At 40.2% G+C, this 13,018-nt stretch overlaps 1 long non-coding RNA gene across 1 annotated transcript; it reads right to left on the reverse strand.

Annotated features, from left to right (window-relative positions):
• Positions 1-3,955: 3,955 nt before the first annotated feature.
• LOC121902388 lies at positions 3,956-12,189 on the reverse strand. Its single transcript, XR_006097528.1, has 3 exons — positions 12,071-12,189; positions 11,758-11,933; positions 3,956-5,492 (listed from the first exon to the last, which is right to left on the reverse strand). It is a non-coding gene; the product is annotated as an uncharacterized LOC121902388 (long non-coding RNA).
• Between the last annotated feature and the right edge of the window lie 829 nt (positions 12,190-13,018).

Below are 13,018 nucleotides of genomic sequence, written 5' to 3' on the forward strand. Positions count from 1 at the left end.
ATTGATAGGTTTTGTTTGTTTATTTGTTTGTTTGTGACATCTCCACTTTTGAGACTCAAGTCCCAACGAGCTTGAGAAAACTTTGTAACTCCTCCACCGTGGGTCCTGTGACAAATGCCTTCTGGGTGCAACTTTGCAGATGCCACAGATGTATAGCCTGCCCTAGAATCTGTCATTTTAATTTAACTACATCAAAGGATAAATCTAGGACCTCTGAATAATGCATTGCACCATGGGAAGCAGGATACAATTCCTGACAGCTGCATTTTGGGGAACCTGCAGAGAGAGAGAAGAAGAGATTGGGGAGTGGGGGGAAGAGACAAATGATACAGACACCAAAAGAGACAGAGAGCTAAAGAATGACAGAAGAAGCGAGTTGGGGATTCCTCGGCTTAATTGCATTGTATTTGGAATCCCCCGGTTCTTCAGTAAGTGAAGCGTATCTCAAATTAATAATGAGGAAAAACTTTTTTTTTTTCTGCCTGCGTGACTGAAATCGGATTGTTTTCTGCTGACAGAAAATGTTTTTTTTCCTGCAGGTGAGTGGAGGATTGTTGTTTAGCATCTCAACTAATGGTGACAAACGGTTCCAGAGGATTTGCTCAGTTTCTGGGTGAAATGCTGCACATCTATCAAAACACAGCGGGGGATGCATCTATGTGTTGTGCTATTTTTGGTGAGCTTAACTGGCTGAACTGGATAAACACTGTTTATTTTCTTTTATTAAGAATATAGTATTATTAAAAAAAGTGCTTTAGGTTTCCATTTATCTTAGAGCTTTATGATTGCTGCATTTTAGAGAGTTGCAGGATGAAAATTTCATTGTAGCAGCTACAATGACAATAAAATGATCTTATGTCTTATGTCCTGGATGTCAGAGCAGGTAAGTTCCTGGAGTTATTTGGGTTTAGTCAGAAGTTCAGCAGCTCCTAGGTCTGTTGTCAAACTGATTACAACAAGAGCTGTACTCATGTACATAATGTCATAGCTACATATAGGTTTACAATTACAAATAGTTGTAATAAAAAGGTACAACAGCCACTGGCCCTGCTGGCTTACAGAACAACATAAAGGGAAAAACACAGGTGACGTACAACACACGTCAAACACCTGCACTTATTCTTATAAGTAGACTCATCAATCTGCAGTGATGTGGGTGTGTTACTATCATATTTACTATCACCCCCAAGAATAAAAAGTTTTATCACACTACCTTTGTTGGATTGATTTCAATGTACAGTGGCCAAGAGGGCATCTTACTTTAGCTGTATTTTATCTTTTTAGTTTTAAAGTCCAACTGAAATCACATTTAATCATCCCTCTTTGCAGTCAAAAATAATGTTGACATGTTTTTTTAAATGCATTGTTAATAGTTTTGTATAATTCAAATGAAGAAAAGAGGTATTTGGAGAAATATCAGAGGTGTGCTCCTTTTCCTCTCAGTCGGCTGAGGTGGGGTTGGAGGGTGGTGTCGGCATCTGTGTTGATTGACATTAGCTGGCAAGCTCATTTCAGTTGGACTTTAATATTGTAACTGCATGATGTCAATATTGTTTTTCTCAATATTGGAACTGCATGATGTAGCCTATTCTAGCCTCTTAAAAAACTGTAGAAATACACACAATTAAGGACTTGGCGTTACACATGCAAGAACTAAAATGTCTGGCTGTGTTTTCTCTTTAGTGTCGACTGGAAACTTCACTTTGTTTTGTAACTAACTGTGTTCTGTTCAACTTAAAGTGTTTATGACTTTGCTTGTTTTTGCGTATGTATGACCCTTTTTGATATGCTGCGTGTTTTTTTCTCAACTTGGCTTGTGTTTTATTCACTCACAGTGTCCATAAATGCTGCATTTTGTCAAATACATGAAGATGTGCTCTTCTGTTGCTTGTGTTTTGTCTGTTTTGCATGTGATTCTGAAGCTGCAGTGAACTGAGCTCTCTTAATCACCATTCCCATGACTGTTATGTCATTTTATGCTTTGCAACACAGCAAGTGTGTTTTTTTTGTTCAGATGGTTATTAAATCCAAAAATTTCAAATTGATACTTGAACCTTGTCAAGAACAATCATCTTGTCTTTTAATATCTAAACTTTTTTTCAGTGCTTTGTTGCGTGTTTTACATACAGTACAGACCAAAAGTTTGGACACACCTTCTCATTCAAAGAGTTTTCTTTATTTTCATGACTATGAAAATTGTAGATTCAGACTGAAGGCATCAAAACTATGAATTAACACATGTGGAATTATATACTTAACAAAAAAGTGTGAAACAACTGAAAATATGTCTTATATTCTAGTTTCTTCAAAGTAGCCACCTTTTGCTTTGATTACTGCTTCGCACACTCTTGGCATTCTCTTGATGAGCTTCAAGAGGTAGTCACCTGAAATGGTCTTCCAACAGTCTTGAAGGAGTTCCCAGAGATGCTTAGCACTTGTTGGCCCTTTTGCCTTCACTCTGCGGTCCAGCTCACCCCAAACCATCTCGATTGGGTTCAGGTCCGGTGACTGTGGAGGCCAGGTCATCTGGCGCAGCACCCCATCACTCTCCTTCTTGGTCAAATAGCCCTTACACAGCCAGCCTGGAGGTGTGTTTGGGGTCATTGTCCTGTTGAAAAATAAATGATGGTCCAACTAAACGCAAACCGGATGGAATAGCATGCCGCTGCAAGATGCTGTGGTAGCCATGCTGGTTCAGTATGCCTTCAATTTGGAATAAATCCCCAACAGTGTCACCAGCAAAGCACCCCCACACCATCACACCTCCTCCTCCATGCTTCACGGTGGGAACCAGGCATGTAGAGTCCATCCGTTCACCTTTTCTGCGTCGCACAAAGACACGGTGGTTGGAACCAAAGATCTCAAATTTGGACTCATCAGACCAAAGCACAGATTTCCACTGGTTTAATGTCCATTCCTTGTGTTCTTTAGCCCAAACAAGTCTCTTCTGCTTGTTGCCTGTCCTTAGCAGTGGTTTCCTAGCAGCTATTACTACCATGAAGGCCTGATTCACACAGTCTCCTCTTAACAGTTGTTCTAGAGATGTGTCTGCTGTTAGAACTCTGTGTGGCATTGACCTGGTCTCTAATCTGAGCTGCTGTTAACCTGCGATGTCTGAGGCTGGTGACTCGGATGAACTTATCCTCCGCAGCAGAGGTGACTCTTGGTCTTCCTTTCCTGGGGCGGTCCTCATGTGAGCCAGTTTCTTTGTAGCGCTTGATGGTTTTTGCGACTGCACTTGGGGACACTTTCAAAGTTTTCCCAATTTTTCGGACTGACTGACCTTCAGTTCTTAAAGTAATGATGGCCACTCGTTTTTCTTTACTTAGCTGCTTTTTTCTTGCCATAATACAAATTCTAACAGTCTATTCAGTAGGACTATCAGCTGTGTATCCACCTGACTTCTGCACAACACAACTGATGGTCCCAACCCCATTTATAAGGCAAGAAATCCCACTTATTAAACCTGACAGGGCACACCTGTGAAGTGAAAACCATTTCAGGTGACTACCTCTTGAAGCTCATCAAGAGAATGCAGAGTGTGTGCAAAGCAGTAATCAGAGCAGAAGGTGGCTACTTTGAAGAAACTAGAATATAAGGCGTATTTTCAGTTGTTTTACACTTTTTTGTTAAGTACATATTTCCACATGTGTTAATTCATAGTTTTGATGCCTTCAGTGTGAATCTACAATGTCAATAGTCATGAAAAGAAAGGAAACTCATTGAATGAGAAGGTGTGTCCAAACTTTTGGTCTGTACTGTAAGTGAAAAACATCCTTAAAGTTTTAGATGGACAGTTTTGCATCATAATAGATCATTAATAGAACCAATCTTATGTTGGTTGTGAATTTAAGCAAAACGTGGATTTGTCTCTCTTGAGGACTACGTCGTCGTGTCTGGTTGGTAAATAAACTTCTGAGATATTCTTGGTGTTTTATCCTGTTTCAGGGTCACAGAGGATCCAGACGTGATCATCCAAAATTATGCAAGAATGCACACTGAGAAGGGCCTTGATTTATATTTTTTAATTAACAGAGGTGAAGTTCAACCAAGCAGCAATGATGCAGAAGTACCTTGATATGCTGTTCAAGTACTCACTAGATGAGATTCAGTTTTATTAAAATTTGTTTTACAGATTATGTTTCTGGCATTTTGCATAGACAGAGACGAATAACAGGAAACATGAGACAGATATAAGACACCATGGTATGCACCTTAGTCCACTGACCCACCAGGATACCCCCATGACCATGAATTTCACAACTAGTACTTCAATGTTATTCTTCTTGTGTGCACTGAGCCTCAGTATATTTATATTTATCTTCCTATATCTGTTTCTCAGTGTGTGTTGGAGCCTATAGAGAAACCCGAGACTGCTGGAGAACCAAAAATGATTATTTAGCTTGTATTTACTATGACTTCTTCCTGAAAGAAAAGAGTAATAAAACGAGTGTTTGGATTGAAGTCTCCCTGATGACCATCTGTCTGTGTGTCTGTAAACCTACAGAAGCATTACAGCTTGTTTGTCCAATATAAGCAGAGCAAATGTAAATTTTCCCTCTAACCGAAGCTTCACAGAGAGAAACACGAGTGTGTTTGGTGTTCTTCACCATGCTGTTTGGACTGTGAGATGAGCGGTGTGTCCTGAAACCAATGCAGTGCTGGAACAGTTAAGTAGGCTCATCTCTGACAGCCTGATGACATGTTTAAAAGCATGAAGGCTTTGAAAGCACCACTGCTTCAGTATGTAAATAAGTAGTAACATCCATCTTCAAACAGTTTGTCCATGCTTGCTTGGCTGATGTGACAACAGACATAAAAATGAAGAATTAGACCAAACTAATCAAGAACAAAGTGAAAGATGCAGGAAAAACATTATAGCTTACTTAACCTCGTTAAGGTTGAGCATACAAGACAAAACATTTAAGAAAAACAGGAACTGCATACCTTTCCTATAATTGCACATTTCACATTGTAGCCAGTGAGAAAGGTCATTGTCTTCACTGAATATGCACCACAGCTATACATTCTGCAAGATAACCATCTTTGGATCTGATTTCATTAAATTATTCATTAAATAATGTGTTGAATTAACATCTATTGAGAATAGCGAGGCTGGGAAGTCAGAATCACAGTGCTATTTAAACTGCACAATAAAAAGAGGGAGGAAGGTTTTCCCAAAGCAAAATGAACAAATATTGAGAAAATAAGCACATTTTCAAATCTTCTTTCTGTTTAATAGCTTAAAATGTTTGACAATATTGTTTGAAACACCGATCCATCGACTCAGCCCTCGCCGCTCCGTCCCTGAGGTTGATTTCCTGGCTTACTTGGGCTTTGCTGAACAGCTCCACAGGAAGCATGTGACTAATGTGCAGCTTAATCAAGGCAATTGTTTGAAAGGTCATCTAATGAGCGGGAGTGAAGATCATATGTTAGCCTTTATCCCTCTCTGTGGGATGTCATGGTGTGCAGAGAACACCTGCCGCCGCCTGTCAAAACATTAGCTCACGTTAATTATCTAAAGTGAAGCCCTTGTTTTACTGGTTCAACTGTGAACCAGGAGAACAAGGAGTAAAGATCTCAGAAGGAGCATGCTCTTATACTAAAGCAGACTCATTTCAGTTGTGAGGAAAAATAAAAGTAGAGCAATTCTTCTTTTATTAGTACTGTGCACATAATTGCATCACAGGTGTTCTTTGCTAGAAACCCATATTGTCATGAATATGCATTTCAGTCGTTGGATATAACCATAACCAGTCAAAAACTGTGTGTCTAGATAAAGGTTGATCAATTATTTTGCTTTCATCTGCCTCCGGTGAACCGAAGAAAGGTCGGAGTCATTGTTGTGATTTCAATCATAAGAAAAGATATCACATAATTTTGTTCTTTTTTGTTTTCAGCATAGGATCTACTGTATATGTGCCAGTTTTGAGTACTGAGACAGTGCTTTTCACTGTTCCATGTCATTGTTTACCTATGCTCAAAACAAAAAACTCAACTCCCCCACACTGAGTCGATTGTTTGTTCTGAACTATTGCTTTATCTCCCACGCACCTGTCTGTTTACCGCTCTTTTTGCATATTGTTTGAAATGCTAACACTGGTTGAGCCACACTGTAAAAGCACTAACACTGTCTTTACATAACATAGAATAAACATTTTCAGCTACACTGTGAATGCAACATAATGATCAGTTTGCAAACTTTCCTCTTTAGCGAGGAGACCTGTGACTATAAAAAGGTATTTACATGTTCAGTCACATGATATGTCTTATAAGATGTAAGACCTTTATCCAGACAGATTCACTAATCCATCATCCATTAGCTCTAAAACACACCAGTAAGTCCTTCAACTTCAAAGACTTTGGGAATTGAAGCGTACATCCTCTCATGAAATCCATCAAGGGAGAAGATCCGGCTTTCATCTGTCTTTAAGTCAATAGGAGAAAGGCGTTAACCCTGTATTTGTTGGTTTCCATTTGTCTTAAAGGGGAAGTATCATGCACATTTACAGGTCTATGTTTGTATTCTGGGGCTCTATTTAAATATCTTTGATTTACAGTGAAGCACGAACGATCTGCCCTTTACAGAATTAGCACAGTTTATACTTTAGGTAGAGCACCTCAGCATAAATTATTAACCTAACGGAAACTCTAAACCATGCGTACGAACATTTTGGAGGCGGGGGAAATTGGCGACACAGATGGTGAGGTGGTGAATTGAAGCCAGACTGTATAATAATTCCTCTCACACCTTTAATTTCACTTAGTATCAAATATTAATTATAGATCGACTTTAAATTAAACATCAAGCCAGCAGTGTTACTTGTACTCATACTTATAGCGAGCCATAACTATTCTATAAGCACCTTTAAGCCAAATTACTGTGATTTACAATACACACAGAGGAGAGGGTTGGACTGTATGGTACTCGCACTCGTGGTCAGTTGTGGAGCCATTTCCGGCTTTTGTGCTCACTTACACTTTTATTATGGATCCTACACACTGTTTTATAAATGGTACAAGCAGGTACTAAGATGAAACATTACCGCACTGTTCCCCTTACAGTAAGCATATTGAATTAATCCCCAAATTTATTATACATTGTTTGCATCAAGGTCTTATTTTGTACTTGTTTTCTGTGATGAAGACCTCTAATGTGACTTTGTGAGTTTGTGGTTTGCATTATTTGACTCTGAGAGGATGGAGAGGAACCACATAGGTGGCACAGTATGGATCCACTTATATAACTCTTGCATAAACAGTTAATTTGCAAGAAATGTGCTTCTCCTCATTTTATGTTTACCTCACTCGTGAACTACTTCTTAATTTGGTGCAGGACCCTCTGGAAAACCTTCAAGGGTTGCTGGGTCCCTCAGAACCAGTTTGGTTTAAACAGGAGCATACAGTCTAATAAATATTTAGATATTTTATTCTAATCTTCATTTATTTGTTTGTTTATGTACATTGCCTTTCTTTCACTTTAATAAAAACATCCACCAGACACATTATTGGCACTAGCGAGCAGTAACTTGATTACTATTACAACCCTTCCTTGTTTCTGACTCCTAAGTGGACCTGCATTGCAGCAGATTGCATTTTATGTCACCATGAATTATGATCTCAGTTGGCTGCAGTCGCTTTCATCAGCCAAGCTACAGTCCTCTCTCAGTGCTGTGATACACTGCCAGTATTTAAAAGGCAAGGCTTTTCAAAATGAGATATCTCCTGTTGGAACAAGAGACAAAAAAACCCTGCACACAATGTAATGTAATACTACAGGATGCTCACTTGAGGGTAAAAAGTCAAAGATCACCTTAAGGCCAGATGACTGGATTTAATTAGCCACCAGCATAATGAGTTGGCCGGGCCAGGCTGTGTTTACGTCGGGGTTTCTCATCATTCATTTCCCTGAATCAAATTTCCATTAATTAATTTTCAATTATTATTTTCTGAAGGTATTTACTGTATGATTTACAGCCAGAGGACAGACGTCTGTCCCTCAAATGACTCATTTCCCCTCTTAGTCATCAAATACTTTACCAAATTATTTTCTCTCAAGGTTTTTTTCCTCTTTGCCTCTCCATCCCCTCCTTTCCTCCACTTTTCCTCCTCTCTCTGCTCTTTTTCTCTCCGTTCTCTACTTTCCTCCACTCGTTTCTTGTCTTCTCTCCTCATCTTGTGTAATTTCATCTCCTCTCTGCCTTTTCTCTCCCATCCCTCCTCCACTCTTTCCTCCTCCACTCTCTTCAATTCTTTTATCCTCTCCTGTCCTCTCCTCCTCACTGCAGACTCGAGGACTCCTGTGGATACCGAAAGGTCAGTCAATGTGGGACCATTAAATGCGCACACACACGCACCATTCTCCAAAACACCATAACATTACATACAGCGCGGACACACATACATCTACACACATTTTGAAACACACACACACACACACACACACACACAAACTCATCGTCAGTCCAGCAGCAGTTCAGCACTGACACTAACTAGAAATCAGCATGTGAAGGCTGATGTGTTTTTGAAAGGATAAAATCACAATAGGTGTCCTGTGACGGTGCATTAACACACACACACACAAACACACACACACCCACACACACATATACACACATATACATACAGCTTGATCCACAGACTGACATTTAATTCACATCCTACACAGTTTGTGGCACAACACGGAGATAAATTCGAAGTAATTAGTGGGAATTTGAGGAAAATGCTGACATTTAGCAGAGGTGACAGGCTTACAGTATGTTAAGTGTCACCTTAAGTCACATGCAAGTAAAAGCAAGTATCTCCACTTTGAGATGTATTCAGTGGGGTTTCTGTATAAAAACATACAAAGTCTGCAATTCATTTGCTTGTTTTATCATGGAGAGTGGGCATTATGGCTAACATAGTAGCATAATGTTTAGCATAATGTATATTCCCACGTCACTTACACAGACTCATTCTAACAGTTTTTAGAACTCATATATATATATATATATATATATATATATATATATATATATATAAAATATATATATATATATATATATATTTTTTTTTTTTTTATATATATATATATATAAAACTCATCACCTCTGGGAGGATCCAATCATAACGTGGTTCACCTCCTGCCTGTGTACAAACCTCTCGTACACAGGAAGCCAGCTGTCTGTCGCACAGTGAAAAGATGGTTCAAGGCTGATGAGGCTTTGAAGGACTGTTTTGATACAGCTGAGTGGGAAGTACTTTGTGATGCTCATGGGGAGGACATTGACTGTCTCACACACTGTATAAAGGACTGTATCAACTTCTGTGTGGAGTATGTGGTATCCACCTGGACTGTACGGTGTTTTACCAACAACAAACCCTGGATTACTCCTGACATAAAGGCTCAAGGAAAAAAAAGAGGGCCTTTAGGTCAGCAAATAAGGAGGAGCTAAAGAATGTGCAGAGGGAGCTGAAGAGGAGGATCAGGGAGGGCAAAACAGCTACAGGAGGAAGATGGAGGATCAGTTGCAACAGAACAACATCAGTGGAGTCTGGAGGGGTCTTAAAAGGAACCCAACTCCTGGCCTGTGGTGGACCAAAAGTGAAAGCTGCAACTCTCACTGTCTGCACCCCCCGTATACTGCCCCACCTTCCACCTCCTTCCCACTTCCCACCCTGTCCAAATCCACTGTATTTCCTGTCCAATGCCCCACTCTCCCATTCACAACTTCCAGTGCAGCCCACCTGCCCCAACCTCTTCCTCACAACAAACCAGGTGAGGAAAGAAGTCAGGAGGATTATGGCGAGAGAAGCTGTGGGTCCGGGTGGCATCAGCTCAAGGCTTCTCGAGTCCTGTGCAGATCAGCTGTGCAGGATAGTTGAGCATATTTTAACCTGAGCCTGAAGCTGGGGAGAGTGCCACAGCTGTGGAAAACATCCTGCGTTGTACCAGTGCCAAAAATCCTGCACCCCAAAGGACCTCAACAGCTACAGGCTGGTGGCACTGACATCACACCTGATGGAGACCCTGGAGAGGCTGGTCCTTGTCCATCTCTGCTCCTTGGTGAGTCCATCAGTGGACCCCCTACAGTTTACCTATCAACGCTGTCATCTACCTCCTACATATATTCCTCTCTCACCTGGAAAAGTCTGGGAACATTGTGAGAATCATGTTTTTTCATTTCTCCAGTGCCTTCAGTACCATACAGTCCACACTTCTGGACATGTTGGAGCGCACAGGAGTGGACCACCACCTCACAGCACAGATCCTTGACTACCTCACCAACCAACCACAGTATGTAAGGATACGGGACTGTGAGTCCAACATGGTTGTCTGCAGCATGAAGGCCTCACAAGGAACAGTTCTGGCTTTGATAATACAAATGCACCATATAAGAAAGGACAGGGTAGACTCTATCTACTGAGGAGACTCAGGTCTTTTGGAGAGCAGGGGTACTTGACTCTGTGGAAGCATCAGCCATCTTCTATGGAGTGGTCTGCTGAGGCAGCAGCATCTCCACTGCGGAAAGGAAGAGGCTTAATACACTGGTTAAGTAGGCCAACTGTACCCTGGGATGCCTCCTCGACCCAGTGCAGGTGGTGGGAGAAAGGAAGATGATGGCTAAGCTATCATCCCTGACGGAGACCATGTCCCAACCCACGCGGGATACTCTGACAGCACTGGGCAGCTCCTTCAGTGACAGGCTGTTTCACCCACGGTGTGCGAAGGAGTGATACTGTAGGTCCTTCCTTCCTGCTGCTGTCAGACTTTACAATCAACACTGCTCCCAGTAGACCACACACACGCCAAAACTGATAAATTCACTCATGTGCAATATCAATGTATAGTTAACTGTGCAATATCAATATTTCAACCATTGAGTCTGCTTACTTATTTATAATATCTTGCTTTTTTTTACTGATGCTTCTTGCTATTGTGCTATGCTGTGACACTGAAAATTCTCTGCTGTGGGATTAATAAAGGATTATCCTATCTTTACTTGCATCTAACCCCAGAAGCTTCTATAGTAGTTCTTTCATTCATTAAGACACTTACAATTAAACTCAACACTGCCTACAAATGTTTCAAACTAAAAAACCTCCATTCAACATACACAGAGCAAGGTGCAGACCAGTGTGAACTTCGATGTAAAGTCCATCTTCTCTTGTACACCAAATGTTTACAGTTATCTTTCCCTTATAAGGGTCATCAGGTAGGTCTCCAGCTCTTTAGACACCACACTGGAGAAGAGATGTGTGATATGTTTCAGTGTTGATAGACTTACATTAAAATAATACCATGAAAACCAAAGATTATGCCATTTGAGCTGCTAAAAGGTTTTTAATGTAACATATTGGTGCAGGAAGTGTTGGGTTTCATTGAGCAGCAGCAGCAGACACCAAAACAGCAAAGTCGAAACAACTGGACTGTTAGTGGAAATGTGCATTATTTTGAATATATCGAAAGAACAAATAAATATAGAAGAAGAGTTTTCGTTAACAGCATAATCAACAGAAAATTAAGACAGGAGAAGATGAAACAAAGGATGACATTTTAAAAATATGATAAAATATACATATGAAACAGGAATATTATGAATAAAAGCCTGCCTCTAATATAAGCATATTTCAAATAAAGGACTCATTCTCTCTGCAGCTGAGGTAATAAAAATAAATTGAGGTATATTAAATAGTTTTAGATGAAGCGTTAGGCCTAAATAAAATTATAATGCAACATAATGAGTAATAACTGGTTAATTAAGGAAATACCTGGAAATTGAAGTGGAGCATGCCGAACATACCAAAAGGTCTCTCAGCTTCACAGACCGTCTGTTCAACACAAAGCAAAGATTTTCTTCAATTCACCCTTGTCAAGTTTTCTGACAGCTGCTCACTGGAACATGTTGTGCGGCATATGGTAGAGGTTGCATATGTTGTACTGGATGCTGCAAGAGAAAGATTGCTTTATGAGGTTTTTGAGTTATTTATGAACCTCATAACTCAAGTTGTGGTGGTGTCCATGTTTATACAACTAAAGGATCAGAGTCATAAATGTACTCCACTGGGATGAAAGTAAGCTTACATAAAAAAAAGAACAATTAAGAGTGTCTTTATCAAACATCTGCTTTTGTTGGCTCTTAGGAAGCCGTTATTTTGGAGATGATAATGGCCTTAGGGGGAGCGCTTCCTATAGGCAGCCGCGTAGGGCGCCACCCTGAAAGGGGCGCAAAAATTGCACCCAGAAAAAAAAAAAAAGTGCTCATCAGTGAGTGATCATCACATCATCACAGTCAGAACATGCTAGAGCATCGACGAGTATGGTGGAGAAAACAAAAAGAAGAAAAAAGAAGAAGACGACAAACACACCAAGGAGAAAGGTATGCAGATTGTTAACTTTGCATTTTGTCAATTTTAGCAGATAGAACAATCATGCTAGAATCATGTAATCTTACTAGTTAGCTAACATAAGTTAGCCAGTGCTGGGGTCGGGGGTGTGTGACGTTAGCTAACAACGTAAACGTTTCCCATTCAGTCGAAACTGTCATCAGGCTATTTGGAGCAAAACATGTAAAGCACAAGTTCAGCTATATTTAGTAATTTGTGTCATTTTTGTTGTGTCATGAAATTTAAATTTGAGTAAACAACGTTACACTAGTTTTGATAGTGTAGCAAGCTTATAACCAGTGTGTGTGGTAATAAGGTTAGGAGCACCAGGGGAAGCTTGCCCAGGGCACTGAATGTGCTAGATCCGGCTTCTGTTACTGGCTTCTTGAAATGTGCATTGTGCCACAGTAAGGTAATATAAGTCCTGCATGTTTTCTATTTAACTACATGCCGCAGCAGAAATATACTTATTTAGAAATTATTTAATTGTGCATATTTCACCATCGCTGTGTGTACCCCTCTTCTTAACTCTATGCTCGGAGTCAGTCTGCTCGGTTAAATAAGGGTTAAATCTATTATACCCAGTGTGTGTGAGGTGTGGATGCTCTGTTATCTCAGCGGTCTGAGTGGTTTTGTTTTCTTTCCG

The sequence above is a fragment of the Thunnus maccoyii genome, chromosome 8, assembly GCF_910596095.1.
Source record: "Thunnus maccoyii chromosome 8, fThuMac1.1, whole genome shotgun sequence".
Lineage (NCBI taxonomy): Eukaryota > Metazoa > Chordata > Actinopteri > Scombriformes > Scombridae > Thunnus > Thunnus maccoyii.